The sequence below is a fragment of the Saimiri boliviensis genome, chromosome 5 (genome assembly GCF_048565385.1).
Source record: "Saimiri boliviensis isolate mSaiBol1 chromosome 5, mSaiBol1.pri, whole genome shotgun sequence".
Taxonomy (NCBI): Eukaryota; Metazoa; Chordata; class Mammalia; order Primates; family Cebidae; genus Saimiri; species Saimiri boliviensis.
The window spans coordinates 20,557,625-20,585,271 of record NC_133453.1 but is presented as its reverse complement, the minus strand read 5'-3'; the positions used below and the strand labels follow the sequence as shown (position 1 = coordinate 20,585,271).

The window sequence follows — 27,647 nt, the reverse complement described above, 5'->3', positions numbered from 1 at the left end:
GTACTTAAACTATTCCGTGGAAATAAATGAAGCTACATGAAATTAGTTAAGTCAAGCAGAGGAGTATTTAAGAAGTTTCAGTTTGAGCACATAAAACTAGTTTCATCCAGAATGAATTATTGAATCTATCAAAGACGTCAAGATTTTTTTCTCACCAAGGCTAGCCACAGAAAGACTTTTACACTAGTGGATCAAATTAATTTTCTAGTATACATTTCATTTTAAGGTAAAGGTAAATGTATCTCAACTGGCCCAAAACATAAATGTCAACTGTGAGGCACTTGTCTGGCATGCACAAGTTTTCTCATGAGGATACTGAATCATGAACTGACAATCTGATTTGTCCGTTCTCTCTGATGCTAATGCTGTAGCAGAAATGCCTACTCATACTGTTATTTACAGGAAATCTGTCACAGAGAGGTTTGAGAGGTAACATAGAATTTATTATCTTTATCCATGCTTTTAATTTCACTAACAGACAATTCAGTGAGAGCCGGTGTTAATTCCCACTGTACAGACAGAGTAAAAGAGGCAGAACACATTGCTGGCTCTGTGCTTTAAGAATTAGATGAGCCAGAAAAAAAATGCCTTCAGTGAAACAAGTTTCTTGTCTTGACCTGTGAGAGGTTTTACTGTGAAATTTTGTCTTCTTTAAAAAGTGAATTTGCAGTGAAAGATTATCTGAGAATATAACCAGTGAAGAGCTATAGGAAGCTGCACAGAGGTTGCTACATGACACCCTTATTGCTCTAGTGGGAGGCAGCTCAGCAGAAAAGGAAGAACTGGGAGTTGGGAGACCTGGGTTCCAGTTCTGGTGTGCAGCAACTCTGTATAATCATTGGCAAGTCACTTTACTACTCTGGCTCACAGCTTTTATATCTATAAAACGAGGAAAATAAATTATGTATGGTTCCAAATATGAAATTGCTGCTGTGTTGCATCAGAAAGACCAGGAACTTTGTAAAATGCAGATTTCTGGTTCCTTTGCAAGACGTAACAAATCAGAACCTTTGGGAAAAGAGTCAAAACTTGGGAATCCATATTTTTAATAGCTCCATGGATGATTTTTGCAAATTAATGAAATATAGCTGGAATATGTCCAGCCACAGACAGTAAGCTCTGGCTCCTACATTCAACAACCTAATCACAGTTCATATCTCCAGGGCAGCAATGGAGAAGTATCCCTGGTTTTTATATAGTACAACTGTTTTATCAGGATGTACTGCCTGGGATGGTTAATAGGTACTAAAAATAGGTAGAAGTAATTAATAAGAACTAATATTTGATAGAGTAACAAGTTGACTAGTTAATAATAACTTAATTTTACATTTTAAATAATGAAGAGGGTAACCGGAGTGTTTGTAACACAAAGAATAAACGATTAATGGTATGGATATCCCATTTTCTATTATGTAACTATTTCACATTGCATGCCTATATCAAAACATCTCATGTATCCCACAATTATATGCACCTCATATATACCCACAAAAATTAAAAATTTGAAAAACTTTGAAAAAGAAGTAATTCCTGGATTTTTTTAAGACAATGCATAATTTGAGGAATACAGAGCTAAACTATTACTGGTCTCTTCAGGGTCAATAAATGTTATAAAATAGAAATGGGACATAGCTCTGCCAACAAAGGAGACCCATGAAAAGCCTTTGAGAAGACTGTCATTCATTCACATCTTGTGTCTTAGAACTTATCTCTTGCAGTAGGTTGGTGGACTACCTGTCGCTGCCACCTAGGCAATGGCTCATGAGCACCAGAACCAGGGCAGTGACCTATTGCATCCCTAAATCAAGCCAAAGATTGTCAAGCTGACCCCATTGCCATTGAGAATGACTGGTGGCACTTCAGAGGCACTGTGTGTTTGTGTGTGTGTGTGTGTGTGTGTGTGTGTGTGTGTGTGTCTATTCTTCTATCCCACTGTGTTTCTTAAACATTTAAGAACATTTGTGCTCTTTCATGTGTCTAGATTTGGTGTATGTATGTACATGTGTTTAAGCAGTTTTGGTGGTGTTTTGGGACGTAGGATCCAGAACCTCTAGAAATTCCAGTGGAAATTTGGAACTGGGAAAGTGATAATTTGCAGACTTCTATTTCTTTCATTTAAAACAACTGACTTATAGTTGAGACATACTTTCAGCATACTGTATATAATTAACTTTGTTTCTTCTGAAAACCTTTAAATTTAGAATCAAGGTAATGGTTTTTAGTTAAGACCTTTTGGCACAACGTTTTTTAAAATTGAAATGAGTTTTAGTGTTAAAACCTTTACATTTCAAAGTAGTAAGAGTTGTATATTGGAACTAGAATTTTTAAAAGCCAATTAATGTTTGGGTATTTAGCGCATCTTGGCTTGTTTTTCTTGTTGTACCTCCTAACAGATAGTTTATCCTGATATAAGATAACAGTTTAAGCAGTTTATGCAAATATTCATTTTTGCATCTTAATTTCTGCTCTCCAAATCTTGTTATAGGGAACTTATGGGTTGTGGAAATCTCTGTAAGATGGCTTTGGTCTAAGCTACTTGGTTATCAAGATACCAGTTCAAGAACTAATGACAACTGATATTCATGATTGTACTTGTTTCAGGCAATCAACCATGATTCCTTGAAGGTCTTCCAAATGGTAGCCTTCTGTAGGCCATATTGTCCACTCTTTTTATGCTATCAACCAAAGATTGGCTTTTCTCTTTGGCTCCACAGAAATTTATTGAGATACCATCGTGAACTCATTGCTATACCCAGTGCTTTTAGACAGAGATCTATGAGCCGCCCAGAAACACAGAGCCAACAACAGGCTTCTTTTGAAATCTCACAGTTGAAATATGTGATATATTAACGTTCACCTTTCAGGTGTGAACATTCGGATCACCAACGCTGTGACCTCGCTGTGTGAACGAGAGCTTCAACAGGAAGGAAGCTTACAAATGAGCTGCATGGATCCCACATTTTGCTAAAATCAAATAGGACCTTTCCTCTTTGTTGAATGCCGTAATACACAAGAAATAAGCCAGCAGGATATGCATGTCCAAGGTACTCATTCTTTTCACCCAATTCAAAGAGAGCCAGTTTCATAACCTTTATTCTGCAAGAAAAAATTTCACCATTAGACAACCATTTTCCCAAAAGAAAGTAAAATCTTTTATGTCATAAGAGAATAGAAAGTAAATTTTTCTATGTATTTTAATGAAGGGTTTCTAGTCAAACAACCCTTGCTTTCTCATCAGAAGTTGTCTTTATACAGGAGAAATAACCTGGACTTTGGTGTCAAACAGACCTCAGTTCTAATCCTAAATCCAGAACTTAATAGCATTTGCCTTTTCATATTACTTATGCACTGAACTTCCATTGTTTTATTCATGAAATAAAGATAATAATAATTTATGGGACTATTTTGAGTATTAAATATTAATTTTGAAAAAGCTACTGTACTCAGGTTATTAAGCCTATGAGTACCACCTAAACAGATTCCCAAATTGTCTCAGGAATAGGTGTGTGTGTGTGTGTGTGTGTGTGTGTGTGTGTGTGTGTTAATACATGTGCATGTAAACTTTTTGTAGTAGAATAAGTATGGGCTGGGCACTAGAGACTTGGGTTTCAGGCTTTCTCTCTTTCTGTCTCTGTCTCTTCATCTTAGCCTCAGTTTCCTCATCTTTAAAAGGAACATACCTCAGGCAGATGTCATGATGACTAGTTGAGATAATCTATGTAAAGTACCTGGAACATGGCCAACACTCTGAATAGTCATTTTCTTCCCGTTTTTCCGGTATACATTTGCATATGGAGAGAAAGGGTGAGCAGGAGAAAATTAAACCTAGTATATTTCACACTTACAAAATGATTTCCTAATTATGCTGCTGATGATATTGAGCATCCTTGCTTATTTTGAACAGTGAAAATCACTTATACATATTATCTCCTGTAATTCTTCCCCCAGCCTTTCTGAGAGATGCTGTTATTACCTCTGTTTTATAGATAGCAAGGTTCAGAGATTTAGGTAACTCAGGAGACCCTGAGATTGAACATGGGTCTCCCAGATTCCAAATCCAACCAGTGTGTTCAAGCGTTTGCTTTTCTGCTTCTCTAACCAAGCTTCCTTGTCCTTTATTCATGAGCACTTTGTTTTTTGTTTTGTTTTTGTTTGTTTGTCTTTTACCAATCTTTAAATATTTAAATTTAGACCAGAAAGAGTACTGTCTTAAAAATACAGACAGGACTAACCTCAGCTGTCTTTAGACCTGTGCTAGTCTAGAAGGTATCATGGTTTTCAGCCTGAGTATTTGATTGTTCCATTTATAAGTACATAATTGAGATGCACTGAGGAAAAAAGACAGCACTGCACTTTTTCATTTGCTTTGCAACAAAGGTATATGGTTTCAAGAAGCCTTGCCCTTAAATGATTAGACAGCTTGTGTGACTAATAAGAATATTGTCCCTAAAGGAAAGTGGAACATCTTACAAATACAAGAGCACTCAATTAGAGTTTTAAATTAGAATGTAATTATGTGTTTTTTCCCCTCTTTTTTTGAGGAAGAAAAAGAGCTTTTAATCTTTTAGGTAGCCTAATTTTGGTGAAAAAAAAAACAATTTTAGGAAGTGGTTAAATTTAAGAAGCAACTCTGTGTGTTTTTTAAATTTTGGACCTAGTCCAATCCATGAAGAACTAGAAGGAGATAAGTTTGCTTATACCTGGCTTTTTAAGTCACTTCATTTTATAATTCAAAACAGGGATGAGCTGTTGATATGGATTACTGCACTCAGTATAATGAAATTGTCAATAGGCTTACAGATGCATGTCATGTAATCAGACATGCAGAGAAATAGCCCATTCAACCTCTGAAACAAAAGGTTTGCCTTTGAGACCATGACTGTACAAAAGCAACCATGCTCGTTATTTAGGAAATAAACTGGAAAAGTGGCAGATCTCTCAGCGTGAAACCAAATGTACTCTTTGACCCAAAACACTCTCCTTTATACTTTCCATGGACATTTTCCAGGTGGATAAATAAAAGGTTATTGTTTGATTCTGGTAGGCCAGGCTCTTATCTTGTCTGATCAATAATATTATACTTCCTATGACTTTATAGAGAAAATCAACATGGGCAATAAAGACCAATGTGGTTATTTGTAAATCTCTTCTTTTGAAAGGTCTCCTGTTATCTGCCACCTGAGTTGGCACAAAACAACTTCTTGGGATCATATGTTCTGAGCAATGATTCAAGTCTTAGCAAATTTCAGGAACAATCTAAAGAGGAAATAAATAGCCTTTTGTTTAAGTTGGATCAATTTCTCCTTTTGGTAAGAATCTATTCCCATCCTGTGTATTTCTTGTCTGCTCTGTCGTTTGAACTTAGATGTTTTCTGATAGGAATATTAGTAGAAACTATCAACTGAGCACTGCAGTGTTCTGGGTATGGTTGTAAATGTTTTACACTTATATTTTATCTAATGCTTTAAATGTTGTGAAGGTAGGTTTTGTTTCTTCATTCTATCAGTGATTAAAGAAACAAAGTGACTTGAAATTTCCATAAGTATTATATGGTAAAAGTCAGGTTTACTGACCTTCACTCTTAACCATACAGATACACTCATTAAGGATTGCTCTTAATTATACAGGTAGACTTATTAAGGATTATGAGGTAGGGTCTAGCTCATTCTGCCAGTATTCTTTGCATTCAGACTCATCATCAATTACTGGCTATGCTTTCCTAAAGCCAGTCATACCCACACAAATTTGGTTAGGATAAGTTTCCTACAATCCAAGAAATTCAGAGTTTCAAAAAATGCTAGAGGTCACAGGGTCCAGAGATCACAATGACAAGTATATATTCCTCATATATACATGTGAGAAACTGAAGACCAGGAAAGCAAACAAATAAAGAAAACAACTACAACAAAAACCTTGTCAGGATTCACTCAGGTGGTAAGTGGCAGCACTGAAATTAATATTCACTCCTTTTTGCTGTGTTCAAATCACGCTGCTTCCACATGACTGCTGATGTATTTGCATCTTCCCTTGTTTCTAAGAACACATTGCAGAATTTTGCAGCATTTTTCAAGGTTCTTTAAAAAAAACTACATAGGAATTTTAAAACCCTTGTTGAGAAAATAATTATAGATGAAAACACAAATAACTGAAATGCTATTTTGAGACATCTCAAACCAGAGTACGAGACTGAAAGTAACAGGGTAAACAAGTCACTGAATATAGGAGCTGGGAATGGTATTGAGAAATCATACCATTCAAAGTTTTCGGAAAAATGCTCTGGCAGTGGGATTATTAGGGGGTATACGATGTGATTTTTGATGATATAAACAAAATTCTAGTATTTATTTGATGATATTAGTTTATATGTGCACATGTTTATATATGTATGTGTGTGTGTGTATATATATATATATATATATATATATATATATATATATATATGTCTGTATGTATCTATGCATATTTATGTGTATATATTTTTTCAGCTCCTGCTTCATACCAGGTACTCTCCATTGTGCCTGGGAAATATGAATCCTTGCCATCATGAAAACAACATTGGCCATGAGGATTGTCCCTAAAACCCAAGGACTATTTGAAGTTTGAAGTCTTTCAGCCCGGACAACAATGGCTATTTTCACTTTTGCCTTCAACTTTAAAAGCTGGGCTCTCTCTGCAGGAGTGGGTAAGTACAGCCACTTACTGTAGAGAAGAGAGAAAAAGTCTTTCAATGCAGTGCAGGCTCTATCACAATAGATGGGCCTCATTAGCCATTCTCAGCCTCATAGATAATGCAGTCTTGGATGGCATCGTTTGGTCTAGTGAAGAATTGCCCGGGAGATTGTGTTGACATCTGAGATTTATTTTAATCCTTTTTTTGCAGATTTTATAATGAGCATTGTAACAAAGTACGCCAAAGAATCATTACATATCTTATAAAATCTTAATAATACAAAAATTAGAAACGTTTTTCATTCATATGTTCAAATTTGTTCAAATTACTGATTTCGCTTTGCTGATTAGCATACAGTGCCCCTTGAGGGGACTCTGCCTTTAAGAGGTCATGCTCCCTGGATTGCTCTGTGTGTTTTTAAATGAATAGTATGCATATTATGTTTACAGACTGCTTACTGTCAAACCTTATAGTTTGAACTAAATGATGTAGAATGGACATATACCTATGCACATGGGTTCTTTTTTTCTTTTACTTATTCACTAAATCCTTATTGACTGTCTAGCTTGAGCATAAAAAATAAAGTGAAAAAATAAGGCTTCAGAAATAAAGAGACATTTCCAATGTGGAGCAGAAGATGTATGAGGGGGATCTGTCTGGAAAAGTAAGTGATTCCTACAAGGGCATGCAGCTGGGAGAGTGGCCACCGCAAGAATGAGGGACCCAGGGTTGAATGCATGCCTTCTTTCCCCGAGTCCACACTGAATAGCAGTGTGATCCCAAACAAAGAATTCAATCATTTTGACCCTCTTTCCTCAACTGGAAAATGAGATTAATGTCATCTACTTTATAGTGCTATTGTGAAGATGAAAGAGAATATTGTATGCAAAATTACCTAGCACAGAGGAGATAAATAGCCAGGAAAGTTTTTTACTTTTTCTCTTTCTGTTATTTAGTGGTAAGATTTCAAGCAATTCAGTATCCTCAAAATGCAGTAATATGGCACATAGGTCATTGCAACACGTCTCCTTCATGAAACTCTTCCTGGCCTTGACTTGGCATCTCATACAATGGTTTTCCTTTCTCCTTCCCTCTCCCAACCCAGAAGTCAGGTTGTTCATTTATTTTTTCCCCAGATTTCTGTTTTCTTGATCCTCCAAACTTCTTTTCCTCTCAAGCATCTATTTTCTTCCCTTTTCTTTCGACAGCGTTTTCTTTTTCTTTTTGATTATACTTTAAGTTCTGGGATACATATGCAGAACATGCAGGTTTGTTACCTAGGTATACACGTCATGGTGGTTTGCTGCACCCATCACGCCATCATCTGCATTAGTTATTTCTTCTAATGCTGTCCCTACCCTAGTCCCCCACCCTCCAGCAGGTCCCGGTGTGTGAGGTTCCCCTCCCTGTGTCCATCTGTTCTCATTGTTTAACTCTCGCTTATGAGTGAGAACATGCGGTGTTTGATTTTCTGTTCTTGTGTCAGTTTGCTGAGAATGATGGTTTCCAGGTTCATCCATGTCCCTACAAAGGACACAAACTCATCATTTTTTATGGCTGCATAGTATTCCATGGTGTATATGTGCCACATTTTCCCTGTCCAGTCTATCATTGATGGGCATTTGGGACGGTTCCAAGTCTCTGCTATTGCAAACAGTGCCGCAATGAACATTTGTGTGTGTGTGTCCTTATAATAGAATGATTTATAATCCCTTGGCTATATACCCAGTAATGGGATTGCTGGGTCAAATGGAATTTCTATTTCTCGGTGCTTGAGGAATTGCCCACATTGTCTTCCACAACGGCTGAACTAATTTATACTCCCACCAACAGTTTACAACGTTTCTTTAGACTCTATTCATCTCAAAACCTGTATGTATGTCTACAGGCATCCATGTATATTTATGTGCATACTTTTTTTTTTCAGCTCCTGTTGTATGCCACTACTGTGTGACAGTACTTTCAGGTCCCTCATTTTCCTGGTATCACTGAAATAATTTTAATTTTGAGGCTTCTTGGTAATAAATAGGGATAAGAAAAATATGAGCCATTAAAAAGGAAAAATATTCTGAAATCTCCCAAAATTCTTACTTATGCTCTTATCAAGACTTTGTTACAATAATAACGGTATCTTTTGTTTTTTGTACTGTATTTTTTCTCCCACCTCTCCCCATCCAATCCAAGGGGATAATCAGGCTTTTTGACTCAAGGGTTTCCATTTTAAAGCTTGCCTATAAGTCCTGTCCACCGTTCATCATGATCACCCCTGCCCAATCCTCACTCTCCTTTAGACACTACAGATTTTGTTTTCTAAAGTTAAAATAACTGAAGAGATATTTTAAGGGGAGGACAAAGAGGCAAATACATTGAGCATTGGGAGAGGTGATACGAAAATATTAGGAGAAATTGTTAAGGACTAGGAAGGAGATGGTGGCCTGAACAAGGAGAAATGGTGCAGAACTCCAGGGAGGTGGGGCAGACCTGCTTCCCAGGGAATCTGGGAACCCAGGAACTAAACTCAGCAGTTGTAAACTGTAGACACCAGGGCCCCAAGCTGGCAGGGTCTACTGTGCCCAACTGTAGCAAGGCAGTTCTGGAATGAATTTAATACATTATGAGTTACCGTCACTCCCAGGACTTTTGAACAACTCTGGAGTGGAAGGAAGGAGCTCCAATAATAATTTAATGAAACTTCCTACCAGTCTAGTCGCATGAGAGCTTAGTGTTAGATTAAATTTGATTTAAGAACATGTGTGTGTGTGGATGTGTGTGTGTGTGTGTGTGTGTGGATGTGTGTCTGTATTTATTATGTAACTTGCTAGAATCTGTTAAATACAATGAAGAAAATAAATCCAGGAATGTTGATAGGAAATATTACAATTGAAAGAGGTTGGAATTTGAATATTGTAGACAGAGAAGATCTTACTAAAAAGAAAACACTTGAACCAAGTTTGGAAAAGGGTTAAGGGAAGAACCATAATGAGATCCAAAGGAAACAGTATTACAGATAGAAGGAAGAGCAAGGTCTGTGAGACCTAGAGGTAGGAGCATGCCCGCTCTAATGAGAGGCACTGAGAAGTTGTAAAATCGCACCATCCCTGGCCATATATGGCTATCGAGCACTTGCAGTGTAGCTAGCCTGAACTGACATGTATTGTATGTATAAACAACACACCAGACTTCAGAGACTTTGTAACGAAAGAAAAACCTAAACTAAATCATATGCAGTTTTTATTGATTAAATGTTGAAAAAACAACATTTTGGCTATATGATGTCAAATGAAGTAGATTATTAAAGTTAATGACATCTGTTTTGCACATTTTTTTGATGTTACCACTGGAAAATGTATGCCCTTCTTTCATGTAGCTCACGTTATATTCTTCTGGAAGTGCTGTTGTAGATGAGATCTGAAAGGTGATGATGCCCATTTTTTAATGCTTCTTAGGCCATTATAAGACACTTGTATTTGTTCTAAGAGGGAGACTATTAATTTCAAATTATTTACCAAAATTGGGATATCACTAAGAGCTTATTTTGTTATACTGCAATATATATTATAGTACAATATACATTTAACTATATATACATACATATATATACCTATATACATATATATATATACCTATATATAGTATACCTATATACATACATACATATATATGTATGTATATATTGTTGAGGGTTTTGAGCAGAAGATGAGCATAATCTACCATTTTTATAACTGGATCATGCTGGCTACTCTTTTATAGGCTGTAGGAGGACAAGGATGAAATCGAGGAGACTTATTAAAGGGCATTCCAATAATCCAGGCTAGGGATGGTGCTGACTTGTGTAGTAGCATAGATAATGATATGTGGTCAGACACCAGAGGGATTTCTGATATATTCAAAGTGGGATATAAGAAAAAATGAATGAGGATTACTCCCCAGAATGTTTGTCTTAAATATCTATACAGATTTGTTTTTCATTCAGTGAGATGGAGAAGGTGGGGAGAGTGGAATGGGGCAGAAGCTCAGGAGTTAGCTTTGTACATGTTAAGTTTGAAACACTTATTGGGCATCCAGGTAGATGTTTATAGAAATAGCTTGATACAAATCAGGGAGAAGTCTTGGCAGAAGATAAACTTCAGAGGATCATCAATATAAAATTTGGCATTTGGGTCTGGATGTGGTGGCTCACGCCTGTAATCCCAGCACTTTGAGAGGCCAAGTGGGTGAATCACCTCAGATGAGGGGTTCGAGACCAGCCTGGGCAATGTGGTGAAACCCCATTTCTACTAAAAACACAAAAATTAATCGGGCATGGTGGCACATGCCTATAATCTCAGCTACTCAGGAGGCTGAGGCAGGAGGATCACTTGAACCCAGGAGGCAGAGATTGCAGTGAGCTGAGATAGTGCCACTGCATTCCAGCCTAGGTTACAAGAGTGAAACTCTGTCTCAATAAATAAATAAATAAAAATAAAGAAAAAGATTAAAAAAAATGGCATTTGGTACCAGGAGATTAAATGGTATCACCAAGGGAGCAAATTAGAGACAGGGAAGAAAAGAGGCAGGAGGATTGAGTCAGGGGGACTCAGAGCATTCGTGAGCAGAATTATTGCTATGGCTGCCCTGGAACACACTTCCTAGCACTGGCAGCTGGAGTTCTCATGGATGTAGACTTATTCAGAAGGAGAAACACCAGTACTAATTGGAAAGGTCCTGTTTGTCCTGGGCTGGATAGTTATAGCAGAAAGAGTGTTAATCAGTGTGAGAAAAGTCAGATGTAAAGTATATTACTCATATATAGATATTGCATTTAACTAGACAAATTATAATGCAATAAGCTCTTAGTTATATCCCAATTTTGGTAAATAATTTGAAATTTTAGCAATCTCAATATCATAGTGTGACATCGATTATCTTAAAGCCTCCCTGCAATTTCTTAGTAAAATGTTAATTTTATATCACCTTAATTTTTTAATGCTACCCAATATCAAATTCAAAGTCCAGATGAAGATGACGGGGTCTTAGAATTCTACAATAGTGGAATCACTGTGACACAGACTTTCTAAATACACATTATGAAGACATTTTCAGGGGCTCTTGACCTGGACCTCTGGAAAATATGCTTCTTGTATGTCCACTTAGTACTATATATATTTTTTTAACCATTGCCTCTGAGGTTTCTGAGTCTCTTTTCCCCATTGAACTGGATCAACATGTTCATTTCTTAAAGGTGAAGATTCCTCAGAGGAATAGAAGGTAGAGGCTGAGTGACCAAAAGCAGAATAATATTATCCTACTGCAGAATAGCTAGGATATGATACGAAAAATTGGCTGCTTCTTCTAGAAGAAGGATTTCCCTCTATTCATCTAGCTTGAAAGTGAATAGAGTGTGGGTAGCTAAGAATTCAGTCTCTGGGGCTGTACTTCCTGAGTTCAAACATTGGTTCTCCCATTCTGTAGTCATTTGATCTTGGGTAAAAATTTAATCTCTGTATTTCATATTTCTCATGTGTACAATGGGGATAATATAGTTAATGACATCATAGAGTTGTTGAAAGGATTAAATGACTTAATGCTTGTTAAACCTTATAATACTGCCTAGCTAAGCACTCTATACGTGTTAACTATTTTTATTTTCTATGTACTCATTGCATTTTGTATTCTGAAATTGCTGTCATCAGGAAGTATTCGTTCCTATTTTGCAACAAAAAAAAATCAATTTTAGTTTCTGAGCCCCCATCCTTTTGAAATTGAGGATGTCATTAAAGCCCAAATTTTGCAGTATTTCCTACTGCCTTGACTCCTCAGGCCATTAGTCATAGATTCACATGAATTACTTAAAAGCCATTCTTTGTTGTAACCCTTTTGATTCCTTTATGTCCCCAACTTCTGCTGCTTTTGTGCTACATACCACATTGTCATTTCTTCTGGGGGCTTTCCATGTCCTTTAGGTACAATCAGAACATAATTCAATAGTTCAAGATGGTGTAACAATGATCAGATTTACCCATTTGCCTGAAACCACTACAAAATGGATACAATACATAAAACATGCTTTGTGGGACACTGAACACCAGGCAGTGAAATTAATGGATGCCTGAAAGACAGCACACACTGTGAGTCCTACAGTTGCCCCAGTTTATGGCCAGGAGAGAGTTTCCAAGCTTTAGTGCAGAAAAGGGCACCCAGGCAGAGTCTGGCATACTCCTGGAGCTGAGGAGATGGATCTGAGACCCTGGTAAAACCAAAACAGGTAGAGTTTGCTGGACAGAGTACTAGAGAAGAGAGAGCGGCACACAGAGAGAATTCCAGAGAACTGCAGAGGGTTCTCCTCTAGCATTCAAATGAATATTCACGTACACATGCATGTGAGGAAGCTACCCAACATCGAGGAAAGAACTACCTGAAAGGATTAGAGGCAGCATTTTCAGCATTTAAACAGGTCTAGGAATAGTGCCTGTTCCCATCACCCATGCTGAAAAACCTCAAGATTTATGCAGCATTCGATAGAATATTTAGGAGGATCTTGCATCAGAAGTGGGAAAAAGTAGTCCAAGGCTGAGCACAGCTCTGATCTCACATAAGGAGTCATAAGCACAAGATCCAAAAACATCTAAATACTTCCAAATAACTACATCCTGGAACAAAGTTTCAAAATATTTATAGAAACACAAAATCACCTAGCTTCAAGGTCATAGCTAGGTTATGTAACAACCACTAAAAACTTACTGATTATGAAAAAAGCAGAAATATCAATCAATTAAAGCTAAGTTAGTCTGACAAAGGTGTTAAATATAGCAAATAAAGGCATAAATGAGCTATTCTATCTATATCACATATAGCTAAAAAATTAAATAGAGACATAGAAAATGTAAGAAAGAAATCAAACTTTTACAGCTGAAAACTTCAATGTCCAAGATAAAAAAAAAAAAAAAAACATGCTGGATGCTATTAATGGTAGATTAGACATTGTAAATGAAACTTCATCAAACTCAAAGGTATTACAATAAACACAATTAAAAATGAAATACGTATTTAAAAAAATAGAAAGAGAAAAATAACAAAGCATCAGTGGGCAAATTGCAGTTGCCTGATATCTGTGTAACAGGAGTCTCTGAAGGAGTAAGAAGAACATACATCCAAAGAAATAATAACTGAACATTTTTCATATTTGCTGAAAATTATAAACTTACAGATTTTAAAAGCTCAATGAATGTCAAGCACAGGAGACATGAGAAAGCTACAGAAAGGCATATAACAATCAAATTTCTCAACACCAACGATAAAGGGAAAAATCTTATGAGTAGTCAGAAGGAAAAATAAGACACCTGCTGTACAGAAGAACGAGGTAAGGATAACAAGAAATTTCCTATCAGAATCAGAAGCAAGAAGGAAATGGAGCAACATTTTTCAAGTACAGAAAGAAAAAAAAATGGATAATCTACAGTTCTAGACAGTGAAAATATCCTTAAAACCAAAACTGAAATAAAGACTATCTTCATACCTAGAAGGTTCACAGAATTTTATCAGCAGCAGATCAGCAGTTTAAGAATGTTAAAGGAAGTCCGTAGGGCAGAAGGAGGATTATATCATACAGAAATATGGATCAACATGAAGGACTGGAAACTGTCAAAATCCGTAACTGCAAAGGAAAAAATAGAAGTTTCTTATTTAAATCTTTTTAAATATAATTTAATCTTTAAACCAAAAAAAGTAAAATCAATTTTATAATATATACACAAGTGAAATATATGACAACAATAAAGCAAAGGTCAGAACAGAGAAATGGAAATGTACTGTTGTGAAGTTCTTATGCTAGATCTGAAGTGGTATCATATCACTTGAAGGTAGATTGTGACAAGTTAAAATGCGCACTACAAACCCTAAAGCAATCACTACATTAAAGAGTGATAGCTAAGAAGGCAACAGAGGCAATCAAACAGAATCATCAAATGTTCTGTCTAATAGTATGTTTTGTTTTAAATAAATATCTTGACATAGCACATGGCTTCTGGAAATCTATTCTTTTGAAAAACAGAAAAGTTAATTTTGAAGAAATAGAAAAACACCTGGGAAAGTGAAGACTAAATCAAGCTCAGAAAAGATGGATCTTACACTGATTTCAGGGTATGTAAACCATCTTTGTCCTGCAAATAACCCGAAAACAAGAAGTTTATCCCAATGCTGTTGTAAGGCTTAGTTGAAATTTCCACAGGAAGTTCAAAACTTGAATTAGGAAGCAATCCACTTCCTGATTCAAGTCTTGTACTTCCTGTGGAAATCCTGATCCACTGCATAGGGCAGATTGCAAACTTAAGTGCTGGGTTTCATTTCCAACATTCAGCCCCTAGATGAAGGCCCCATAAGCCAGTAGGAATTGGCTTACAGTACCGATTTTGCTTTAGGTACTACCTAAAGCAAATCAGTCTCAACAACTAGCCTGTGTCTATTAAAATGCATTTTATAAAAATAAATAAGTTTTATAAAAATGGGCCAGGTGCAGTGGTTCACTCCTGTAATCCCACCACTTTGGGAGGCCGAGACAGGTGTGGGAGGCCGAGAGGGGTGATCACAAGGTCAAGAGTTCGAGGCCAGCCTGGTCAAGATGGTGAAACCCTGTCTCTACTAAAAATACAAAAATTAGTCAGGCACAGTGGTGGGCACCTGTAATCCCAGTTACTTGGGAGACAGAGGCAGGAGAATTGCTTGGACCCAGGAGGCAGGGTTGCACTGAGTCGAGATTGTGCCACTGCACTCTAGCCTGTGCAACAGGGCAAGACTCTGTCTCAAAAAAAAAAAAAAAGAAAGAAAGAAAAAGAAAAAAATGTATAAAAATGGCACAGTCTTACCAAAACAGTGAATGCCTTTCTACCTGCAGATGTCAACTAATTCTTGAAAGAAAAAACACAGATGGAAGAATATTAACTGGGAAAACAGAGTGGGAGAAATATCAACTTAAAGTACCAACAATGAGATTCCTGTAATAGGGATAGAAATTGACCTGCCTCTCAGAGAACCCCAATCAGAGGATGCAAGTGAGAAGTAAAATAGAAATCAGAGGCATTTTAGAGGTATTATCAGTCTATATACATAACAGCTGTTAGCCCTTATTTTCTACTCCTGCTTGAAAAACACCTACTGCTACATGTTTATTCCCCAGTCAAAACAACAACAAAGAGTTTTGGGTTTTGTTTTTTGCTTGTAAAACTGGAAGGCATTGTTACAAGGAAGCAGAGTAGATAATGTGAATGCTAGTCGCCTTGAAAAACCCCTCCTCGGTCTGGCATTTGAGGAAGGCTACCTCCAGTATAATGGTGAGCCCATGCCCATTCCTGCTGAATTAAAGCTTCCAGCTAATAAATGACCACCCTCAGTAAATCTTAGTTATTTTTTCACATTTAAAAACTATGTATTCTGAAAAGAAATACATAAATTCATAAAAAGATGGGTATTTCCAAAGTGAACGCAGTCTCAAGGGATGAACTAATCATGTGTACAGAAAGTGTCAAGTACAGTGTAAAGCAATTAACAAAATTGAAATGTGTTCTTTAGTTATTCAAATCAGATAAGTGAGAACGTATGTTCCTACATGATATCATAAAGCCATTCTATTTTCTAATCTTGTTACGGCATCACCAAAGGGTATTTTATTTTCTGTCTTACTTTCTACTTTTCTTGGTTTAGTAATCCTTTTAAAGGAAAAAAAAAACTCCCTAAAATTGAAGGGAATACATTTAATGCAGCATAATCAGCTTCTAAATCTACTTAACTGGAGCCCCATCATGCATTTAGTGCATTGAATGAATGGCACAAATGGGAAACGTATTATAATGAGGACCGGGTGAATTTTGTGAGACTAAAACTTCACTTTCCTTAAATGTTTTTAAGCATCTGATTTTGTAGTCAAGTATAACTCAATTTGCATAGCTCCTTATTTGCATTTGACCTAGACACCTGCATTGCTTTTTGGAGAATTCTACTTTTATGGTGCTTTTGAACACTTCGCTGCCATCCCACTATGACAAAGTGCATTTTGCTTGCTGTGGATCTTTGAGGGGGTGCACAGTGTGATTATTTTTAACTTTTCATTGGTATTCATTTACGTTAGAACAAGTTGTTTGCTTACATTACAAGGCTGTTTTGCTTTTCATGGGTTTATTTCCTTGTTCATTTTTGAAAAAACTAGATTCTGTTTTAGAGATGTGAACTTTTTGTGACAATAGACTAAAAATTACACCTATGGATACTGTCACTGTTCATGTCGACATAAAGGGCTTCCTACTTCCGCTATACTAATATCTAGATTACATTTTTCTGTCTTCACTGATCTTGAGGAAATAAATATTCAGAACTCACATGTCCTAAATTCAACTTGTAGATTTCCCACTTCACTTTGCTATGAAACTGCATTACTCTAAATGCAGTCGTTTTTTGTTTTTTGTTTTTTGTGTTTTTTTTTTTGCAATTTGAAAACATGGGAATTATCTTGATTCTTTTCTTTCCCACCCTCCCGCATGCAATCAATCCCCAAGCTCAAACGAATCGGCCTCCTTCAGAGGAGAGATTCGGTATGTTGCTTTGCTTCTCCATTCCCATAGCCCTTGTCTCTGTTCAGGCCCATGTCATTTTGCCAGTAGACTGGTTCAACATCCAATATACTTCCTCCTTTTCAATGTAGTATTGTTTCCAGAATTAAAGTGGAACTAGCACACTGCCTTGCTCAACACGAAAAATGCAAAATATCCTGATTGCTTTTAGGATAAAAATTAAACACCTTTCATGCTATACATGACATCTTCCAAATCTGGCCTCTAACTCCTTCAGCCTCATACTCCTCACTGATTTTGCCTCATTTGACTCTCCAACCATACAAAATTCCTTCTTAGATATCATTGTATTGGTCCTTCACTTACTTCTGAACCTGTATATATACTTCCCCTAGAATTCCCACTTCCTGACTGGTGGTATATGTCAAGAAGAATAATGGTTTTCAGAGTATAGGTGGCAATATAGGGTGTTCATTCCAGTCTTCCCACCTGTTAACTGTAGGTCCTTGACCAAGTTACTGAGGGGAACCAAGTGTCAGTTTCTCATCTCGAAAGTTGTGATAGTAATAAACACTGTCTACCTTGATGGATTTTTGTGAGGAGTATGTGTGTAAAGAGTGACGTGTCATGTCTGGAACATGGTGATCAATGAAAGTTAGCTGTTATCAATGCTAATAACTGGAAATAATAAGCCATTTTCATCAAAGAAGATCAAAGCTACTAAAGATATCCTCTTGTATTTCATAAAAACTGCCTAGAGGTAAAATTGATAGCTACGGCAAAAAAAAAAAAAAAAAAAAAAAAAAAGAAAAAGAAAAAAATGCCTTCTCTCTACTATGCCTTAAATAATCTTTTAATTTGTAAGTCAAATCTGCAATTATATATAACGTAATTCATCTTCGATAGATGTCCGTGGAAAAAGCTGAGAAATTATAGCCACCAAGAACATATTGACTGCTAGACGTTACTTATTTGATTAATAAATTAAAAACTTCTGAGGCTCATTCTCTGGAATTTTCTTGCATAGGGGAAGAGTCATCGCCAATTTCCTGGACCTACAAAGACAGGTTTCACAGAGGGGCATCTCCAGAGAGGTACAAGGGGCAACTGAGTCTTTAGTCCAGAAAACACCTGCTGTTTCCACACTCTGCCTTTTTCTTTCTTATCTCGGTTAGCCCTTCCTATTATTTTTGCTTTGCCTCTGGGTTCAGACTCCAGGGCCTGCTGGAGGGGAGTAGGGGTGGTCAAGAGAAGGCCCTGATTTTACAAGTTCTTTAAACACCCCCTCCAGGGCTCACCCAAAGGGCTGAGCTGCTTCCTTCCTCCCCTTTCTTTTTGACATCCTCTGCAGTCAGCTCTTGTTTTCACTTTCTTTGTGGTCAGAACTACCTCTGCTATTGAAGTGATCCTTTCACCCCAACTCCCAGAACAGCCATCAGTGCCTGCTTCTTGATAGTCCAGAGAGCAGGAGAAAGTTTCTGCTTCACTGTTGTGTGAAATAAGTAATTATTAGAGTACCCAAAAGTGGATGGCAAAAAGGTAAATTGAGTAGGAAGTTTCACTGGGTGATGGCAAGGTCTTTTCCTCACTGACGTCTTATGATTCTAGGTTTAGAGGCATTTTATTTTAAAATCTCCCATTGACCAAAAAAAAAAAAAAAAAAACCTAGCAAAAATATAAGTAAAGGGCACACACAGGCTCTCCCTTACATTAAAGAGCAGTCTGTCTGCCATAGTGAGAACCAGAGGAGTTCGCGCTTCTAGTCCTCTGGCAGAGCCCCCTGGGATCACCGGCCATGCAGCCTGGTCCCCAGGTTCTCTGCATTCCACCTGCCCAGTGTTAGTTGCTACCTGGTGGATTCAAGGAACCATCTATGATTTCAAGGGAGGGTGGGATTAAGTAGTTCTAGTCTTATTCCTTAGGACGGTTCCTGGGCACTAAGGTGCCACCGGAGTCAAGATGCGGAAGGAAGGAAGAGGACTGAGGCTTAGGCTCGGAGCTTCCATCAGAGCTCTCCATGTACCATTCCTTCACCTGACAAATTTTTACTGAGGCCCTAGGCTAGGTACTGTGCCAGATCCTGCTGGGATACAGGTGACACAATCAACAAGGACTCGACTTCTTGGACAAGAGCCAGGAGGATAGTTTTGTGGAGTGCAGGGCAGTAGTAGGGGAGCTGGTGGGGATAAGAGCAAATAAGACAATCTCAGTGAGTGAGAAGTGCTATAAACATTAATTAACCACTTATGAAAGGAGTGATTTGAGGGGCTGCCTTGGATAGGGTGCTGCCTGAGGAGAGGGCAGTATTTCTGCCAGGAAGTTCAGGGAGAGGGTTTTCTAGATAGATGGTCTAAAGACTTCAGAGTGCTAAGCCAGGAAGGAAGTCTTGTGTATTCTGGAACCAAGATCACTTATGAGGGTGTCAGAGAGAAGGCAGGAGGCAGGTCACTTGGGGCTCATAGATTACAGTACAGAGTTTGGATGTCAATGCTAACATACTGGGTTTTAGGCAAAGTTTCAAATGAAAAAAGGATTTATCATGCAATGAGTAGAATCTGGAGATAGAAACCATAAATTAGGCTGAAAAGAAGTTTAATAGAAGTACTTACGAATTCTGTTGGAAGAGTAACTGCAAAATCACAAAGGGACTATGTTCTGGGCCTGCAGCTGGGCCAGGCTTTACCTGATGGACCAAGCTTTACATCAGGCATCCCCAAACTTTTTACACAGGGGACCAGTTCACTGTCCCTCAGACCGTTGGAGGGCCGCCACATACTGTGCTCCTCTTACTGACCGCCAATGAAAGAGGTGCCCCTTCCTGAAGTGCGGCGGGGGGCCGGATAAATGGCCTCAGGGGGCCACATGCGGCCCGCAGGCCGTAGTTTGGGGATGCCTGCTTTACATGATGGTTGGAGGGGCTCACAAGACATTTGTCCATCCACCTACACTGCCAAGCCCTCCTGCCAACACTGTAAATTGTTCCTGCAATCTTCCTCCAGAACCCTTTACAGAGAAAGGTTACGGGTTGTGCTCACTTTAAAGGAGAAAGATTTAAAAGGATTCTGTTATCAGAAAGCATGTACTGAAGGGTGTATTTGGAGCTGAGAGGCAATACATTAATAACAAAAGAGAGATCCAGTGGCTAAAAGTAAAATAAAGAACCCTACTTGATGTCGAGTTTATTTGGTAATGTCTCTGCTCTGATCTTGGCCTTCCTTTCCATTGTCTGTGCCTGTCAGAAGAGGCATTGCCCTCTGCCCTTGGATCTTGCTGCCATCTCTGGATTTCACTGCAGTTCTCTGGGCATGGGTGTATATTTTTCATATTCTTCCTAGTCCTCTAGTCGGGATGGGAGACGTGCTCTGCTGTTCTTGCATTCTTCTCCTGGAGCCTCCTGATTTCAGCTTAACGTCTGTCTCACCCTTGCTGATGGACTTCCTGAGGCTGGACTACCCGCCTACCAGTCTGAGTTCCTAAGTACCACTGCCCTGGATTCTCCTCTGCTTTCCACTATTGCAGTAGGGACCACCCTCTCACCATCTATTCCACCTGCCCCAGGACAGCAGAAGCTGCCACGTGCCAGAGGAAAGAGCCCAGGCTCTGGCATTAGCTCCGCTTGCTCCACTGCAGGGTTGTTGTGAGGAATAAAAGAAAGAAGAATTTGAAATCCAAAGCATAAACCACCTAACACGATGCCTGGCACATAGCAAGTGCTCCAGTCGCATAAACTTCCTTTCATCCCAAAGGGCAGCTCCCAATCTTCCTGTGAGCGTCTCCTAGCTGGTCCCATCCTCTGGTAAACCCCAGTTCATGGCCAATGTTTCCAAAAATTAAGTAGAACAACAGCAACAACAACAATACTTGCTATTTATTTAGCCCTTATTATTTTCCAAGGATTGAAAAGCGTTAACTCATTCTAACATTAAAATAGCCTAGCCGGGCACGGTGGCTCACGCCTGTAATCCCAGCACTTTGGGAGGCCGAGGCAGGTGGATCACGAGGTCAAGAGATCGAGACCATCCTGGTCAACATGGTGAAACCCTGTCTCTACTAAAAATACAAAAAATCAGCTGGGCATGGTGGCACGTGCCTGTAATCCCAGCTACTCAGGAGGCTGAGGCAGGAGAATTGCCTGAACCCAGGAGGCGGGGTTGCGGTGAGCCGAGATCGTGCTATTGCACTCCAGCCTGGGTAACAAGAGCGAAACTCCGAATCATTAAAAAAAAAAAATAGCCTTCTGTGGAGATAGCATCAATGTCTTTCAGTAAATGAGGAAACTGAAGCGCAAAGATCTTAAATAACTCATCTGGAGTCACCCATTTATATGAAGACTTGGAGCTGGGGCTCTAGGTCACACGTCACAGATTCTGCTTTTGATGCTTTTAACCAAAGGTGCCTCCTAAGACAGAATATCAAGAGCTGATTAGCTCTCCTGGCTCTGAGCGAGTGCTCAGGTTTCACACTGGGCATCTTCTGGGAAAGGCACTAAACCCTAGTGCTTCAAAATGTCATTTGGGGATAATGATACTTATCACTCTCAACACAATATAATAAAGATTAATTAGTGAATGTTGGTAAAGCACTTTGAAGGGGAGTGATTTAGGCATAATCACAAGTCTTACCTCTCATTGATCTTGAACATCCTTTTTATTTGGTATTGATTCATTGTTATTGACCAGCTTGGTGGCCATTAATCAGGCTGGCTCAGGTTTTACCATTCCTGAATACATTTCTGCAAATGGGTAGTATAAGTTATTTTTGTCATAATGCATGTAGGCTTCCAACTGTCATTTTAACTGAGAATTTGAAAGGTTGAATTAATTCAACCTTCGATGACAGTTTTTTCATACTTTTATTATAGCTATTAATACATAGTATTATAACTTATTGCATTTGTGTCATCCGAGGCTTCTCCACTTGAACTCTTTAGAGCAAGGATTATAATTTCTTAGTTATCACCAAATGAAATGGCTCCAGTAAGTGCCAAACATGATGTCTAACATGTACTTCAGCCAAGTATTAGTCGAATGGACGGGATTGTCTAAAACAGTTTAGTATATTGAGGCAGACTCTGTTGAGATGGGGTTTGAGGACAAACACTTAAAGACAATTAAAACTTTTAGGTGGTTAAATCATCCAATTGTTTTCTCTTCTCACTTGTTCTATACTACACTAGTTCAGTAACTACCATGGCCATCTTGGCAATCATCTCAATTTTCAACTTCTATTTTTTTGCTAGAACTTATATAGCAACAGCACAAGAGTTCTGAACTTTTTTTTTTCTTTTCAGGAAGGAAGCATTGGTGCTCGAGATGCAGTTATGCAAATACATACCAGTGCTAGGCATAGAACTGTACACGATTAGGTGAGAAACTGACATTAGCCAGGCATTGCAGGAAGGCAAACTGAGGCTCACAAAGATTGGGTACCTTGTCTCAGTCACACAGCTAGTAAGTAGCTTCTGGACTTGCAACCAGGTTTTGACTGGCTTTACCTCTTGCAGCTTTCAGCCACAACACAGTTCCTTCCAGGGTTGCTAATCAATTATCCCTCTCCCCTTTCTCATCAGAGAAAATGTTTCAGCAAATATTTGATCAATACTAACAATATGAGATACTCCAAGTAATTCATTACCACTTAGTTTCATTTTATTTTACAGCTTGATCATCATAAAAATAGAACAGAGGACTATTGTACTGGTGCTGAGAGAGGCTCTGAACAGGCAGGAGAGAGTGAGCAAAACTGGATAATTCTAGTAGAAAGCAGATGCTGAATGGCACTGATTGCCTAGGCACATCTGTCTCTTCAGGGCAAATGATCAGAAAGAACCGGGACAATCTCAGAAACATTTGCAGAGTTCAAGTCTGGAAGAAAGGGACATGAGTTCTCCCTTGTGTATTAGTGAATTGTTAAAGTGAAGCCCCGGAAATCCACTTTGCAGTGGATAGTGTGACTGGAGCAGGCATAGCCCTGTGGTGTCTGCTGAGAACATGATATGAGAATCTTTTTGTAAATATAATCACCCTGTAGGGGAACATCACATACCCACACACCGGGGCCTGTCAGGGGGTGGGGGGCTAGGGGAGGGATAACAGGGGGTGAGAGGATAGGAGAGGGATAGCATTAGGAGAAATTCCTAATGTAGATGACGGGGTGATGCTGCAGCAAACCACCATGGCAAGTGCACTAACAAAACTGCACATTCTGCATGTGTACCCCAGAACTTAAAGTATGATTTAAAAAATGAAATTATAAATATATATATATATGGAGAGAGAGAGAGAGAGAGAGCTGTAGAAGACCACGAGCTCTTAAGTACAGGACAGGGTGCTTTAGTATATGTGTTTATATTAAATATATATATATATATATATTTATATTAAATCACCCTGTCCTGTACTTAAGAGCTCGTGGTTTTCTATGGCTGCTTCTTTCTTCTCTTCCTTCTCATTTCTGCACTGCCTTTCACTCCTGCTCACTCCACAATCGCCAGAAGCAGTTCCTACTGCAACAGGAGCCCCACCATGGAAGTGAACCCCACTGCAAGGAATACTCAATAGGAAGCAAGTATTTGGGCCACAGACATGGCATTTTTTCTCTTACTATCCCACACCCTCTGGCAAGCAGGAAGAAAAGTTGAAAGAAGAAGAACGCAGCAAGTTTGTGGCTAAGGTGAAGTTCTCAGTATCAATCTGAGTTGGAAAGGCTAATCTGTGTAGCCTGTGATCAACCTCTCCACCAAGACTGGCAGCACCAGGTAGGCTGAGGTGAAAATACTGGAACTTCAGCACAAAAAGAAGTTCTGTCTCCACATTAGTAATGCAAAAATGAACCAGAACATACCCACAGAACACAGAATCTATAGGACCCTCAGAGACCTGAGTAGCCTCTTCCCATGACTCATCTGGTTGGGGGACTGGGGACAGTGCATTGCCAGAGAGCCCATATTCAGAGGTGAGAAGTTTAATTCACCCTTTGATTCATTCATCACATAGTTTTAAGTATCTACGACATGGCAAGCAGCGTGTTATATATAAGGTATGAAGTATCGAACAAAACAGATTCAGACTTGCCCTACAGGAGTCTACACTTCAATGGAAAGGAAAAAGCAAGACTCGAACTCTTCTGCTGACTCCCACTGGATGCTCCTACCTGAAGGCCTCAGCGTCAGTCAGGACTGGAGGCCGTTCTTCCTTCCCTTGTCCAGTGCCTCTAGACTTACATCCTCCCAGAGAAGCTCAAAGACACCTTTGACTTTTTTAGATAAGATTCCTATGCTGAGAGGGAAGAAGGGAACGGGGAAAGAGAGAAGGAGAGACAGAAAGAACATACTGTTTTTCCACAGTTGAATGGACTCCAGAGAGAGTGTTTCTGCAACAGCACAGAATCCCCTCGTCTTCATGTGCCCGCAGTACCTCACTGGAGATTGGTCCACAGGGTCAGCCGATCCCTGTCCAGCATATTCTGAGCCTCCTCCTCCAGCCCTATCTCTCTGATGGCACCTGTTTCTTCTTGCCCCATGGCTTATAAACTAGTTCCCTAGATCTGTAAATGTGGGTGATTAATATAGTTAGCCATTGTTCCAACGAACCTGGGACAATGTCTTCCTCTTTCTATTATTATATCATGAATCCAACTTGACTGAAGCTTACAGGGCATTACATATATAGGCTGGGTGTGGTGGCTTATGCCTGTAATCTCAGCACTCTGGGAGGCTAAGGCCATTGGATCACCTGAGACCAGGAGTTAGAGATCGGCCTGGGAAACACGGCAAAACCCCATCTCTACTAAAAATTAGCACAGCATTGGGGTGTGTGCCTTTATTCACAACTACTTGGGAGGCTGAAACGGGAGGATCACTTGAACCTGGGAGGCAGAGGTCACAGTGAGCTGGGATCTCACCACTGCATTCCAGTCTGGGCAACAGAGCAAGACTCTGTCTCAAAAAAAAAAAAAAAAAAGCATCTACATATATATTATAGTTATGTAAATAAATTATGTATTACTTCAGCTAAAGAGACACTGGTCTATGCCAAATTCCTCCCTTATTTCCATAAATATGTCAAAGACATTTGTGAAAAGAATCCCCTTCCTTAGGCTTTTAAAAAAAACCTGCATTGACCACTCTCAGGATTACAGATTCATAAAAGATTCAAAGACTGCAGCTCTCCTAAGAGGAAGAAGCCAAAACTGTGTAGGGAGAGAAAGGGTCAATGGAACTGGAGAAATCTGGGATTCCTAGCTCCAAAATGAACCCCAGGACCTTGGGACTATCTTGGCATCTCTTTATGTTGCTGCACAAGAAAATGCGAACACGAGTGCGGTTGAGATGTTCCCTAACTCCTTCAACTTACCCCAGCTTCAGTTGGCCCAACGTTACTACAGCATCTTGGGCTCTAAAAAGACAATCCAAACTGGTGGTAGTGCTGAAATTATTTGGAACAAAGATTTACTTTCAATTGCTGCCAAACGGATTAAATAGCATAGATATTACTCTGTTTTAGCCTATTTTTTATGACTTGATCTATTGCAAGTGTACCCCATCCAGCTCCATAATTGCCTAGCAGATTGTTGAAGGGTAGTTTTGAATTGCTGCAGATGGTGCCACCTACAGCCAGCCCTTCAGTTCTTGTTTACTCTGCCGGTAGCCTTGGTCATGATCTTCCAATAGCTCATTTAGAAGAGAAAAGGGAACCACACAGCCTTTCTGTTCACAGTTCACTCACGATCGGCAGCCAGTGTTACATTGTCATGGATACAGTGGTACAAGGGGTGGGCAGCTGCTGATTTTGCCAAATTCATTTCCATGCTATTGCTCAGGATATGTACTGAAGAACAGAGATATACAGTATATGTGGCAAAAACATATTAAAATGATCACAACCAAAGCCTGTTTATCAAATATTCAAGGCTGCAATAATTATTGATGGATAGTTCCATTTAAAATTATAGAAACACTTGTTAAGATAGTGCCAGAGCTTAATTTAATTGAAATGTCTAAAAGTGGCTATTATCATGTTTCTAGGTTATTTTTATTCCTATATATGCTATGAATGGGTTATCAGGGTTTCCATTGCTTTAAAAAAATGTTTAGATAATAGCAAATCTCAAACAGTTCTTTTCAGGTCCATGAGGTTCTTTGTTTGAAGGCCCTTGAAACAGTCAATAGTTACTCAAATAATATTTATGATCTTACTGATCACAATTCTTCTCCTCCTCCTCCTCCTCCTCCTCCTCCTCCTCCTCCTCCTCCTCCTCCTCCTCCTTCTTTTCTGGACAATTAAAGCATATTTTGGAAAAATTATAAAGTAGTAAAAATATTACTCTGCAGTCAATGTACTTTTCAAAACAAAATGTTTAATATAGAGAGAAAAGAAATTCTTGGCTACAGATATCAGGTATAATGAACATGTTAGTCTCTATCAGATTGCAGGTTACATTCTTTGCATGTCTAGACTGGCAGTGTAGTGGAAATTTTATGCAGTTGCTAAGATGATTCAACTCCTGTCTGATTTTTTCAGGTAACTGAAGCAAATACATGGTAATATGGGATAATTATTGGATAATTACAGATGCTTTGGTACACCATTTCATCATGAGAATAAAACCATAACTTATATTTCAACTACGAACTCTATTAGGTGATTGTAAAATTACTGAAAGAAAGTAACAGAGGGAGATTGAGAAAGGGAGGCAGAGAAAGAGAGAGGATGAGAGAAAGGCAGAAGAAGAGAGGGAAAGAGAAAGAAACAGAGAGACAAGTATCCAGGTACGTATTATAAACAGCAATAAAAAAATGTGTTGGCACATTTTTCTGTCCTCTGAGATATCACCAAAGGCAGGAGAGTGATTTGACTCAGTGTTGATTGATGTTATTATCAGCAGTATACTCTCTATGAGGGTTTTGCTCATTACAAAGTGAACACCTAGGAAACTCATTCACCACCTGGAGTTTAATCTCTCATGGAGTCTAACATGGGGGTGGGATAACCATAGAAGAGCATTTCAAAGGAGGAAGAAAGAGCTGACTAAGGTTAATGTATTTTTGATGGAGAGATCAAATAATCTATTTAATATGTAATAGATTTGAAGTTAAATATGTAAGGATTGCTTAGAACATAAAATTGATTAAATATCTAAAAATAAGTATTTAATAAATACATTTAGTAGATAAAATAAATCTATAGGAAAAAACAGGTTTATTAAAAATACCATCACAGATATATCAAAATTACTACTATGATGCAGAGAAATTTAGATTCTTTTTAAACTTGTGCAGTCCAAATTCTAATGCTGGCATTTGTGATTGAAAAGTCTTTAAAGGTTGATTAGATGAACAAAATTAGACCAAAATTCTGTTCATCAAACAAAATTCTGTGACATTTTAAGTCATGACCATGAAAGAAGTGACCAAGTTTGATTTTTTTTCATTTTGTTTC

General features: G+C 38.5%; 1 long non-coding RNA gene across 1 annotated transcript in view; it reads left to right on the top strand.

Annotated features, from left to right (window-relative positions):
• Window positions 1-6,906, top strand: part of LOC104650977 (uncharacterized) — a 163,718-nt gene extending 156,812 nt beyond the window's left edge. Inside the window, exons 3-5 of the long non-coding RNA XR_744537.3 lie at window positions 2,865-3,044; window positions 5,160-5,309; window positions 6,486-6,906. This is a non-coding gene — a long non-coding RNA (uncharacterized LOC104650977). The remainder of the gene's footprint in view (window positions 1-2,864; window positions 3,045-5,159; window positions 5,310-6,485) is intronic.
• The last annotated feature ends 20,741 nt before the right edge of the window (window positions 6,907-27,647 follow it).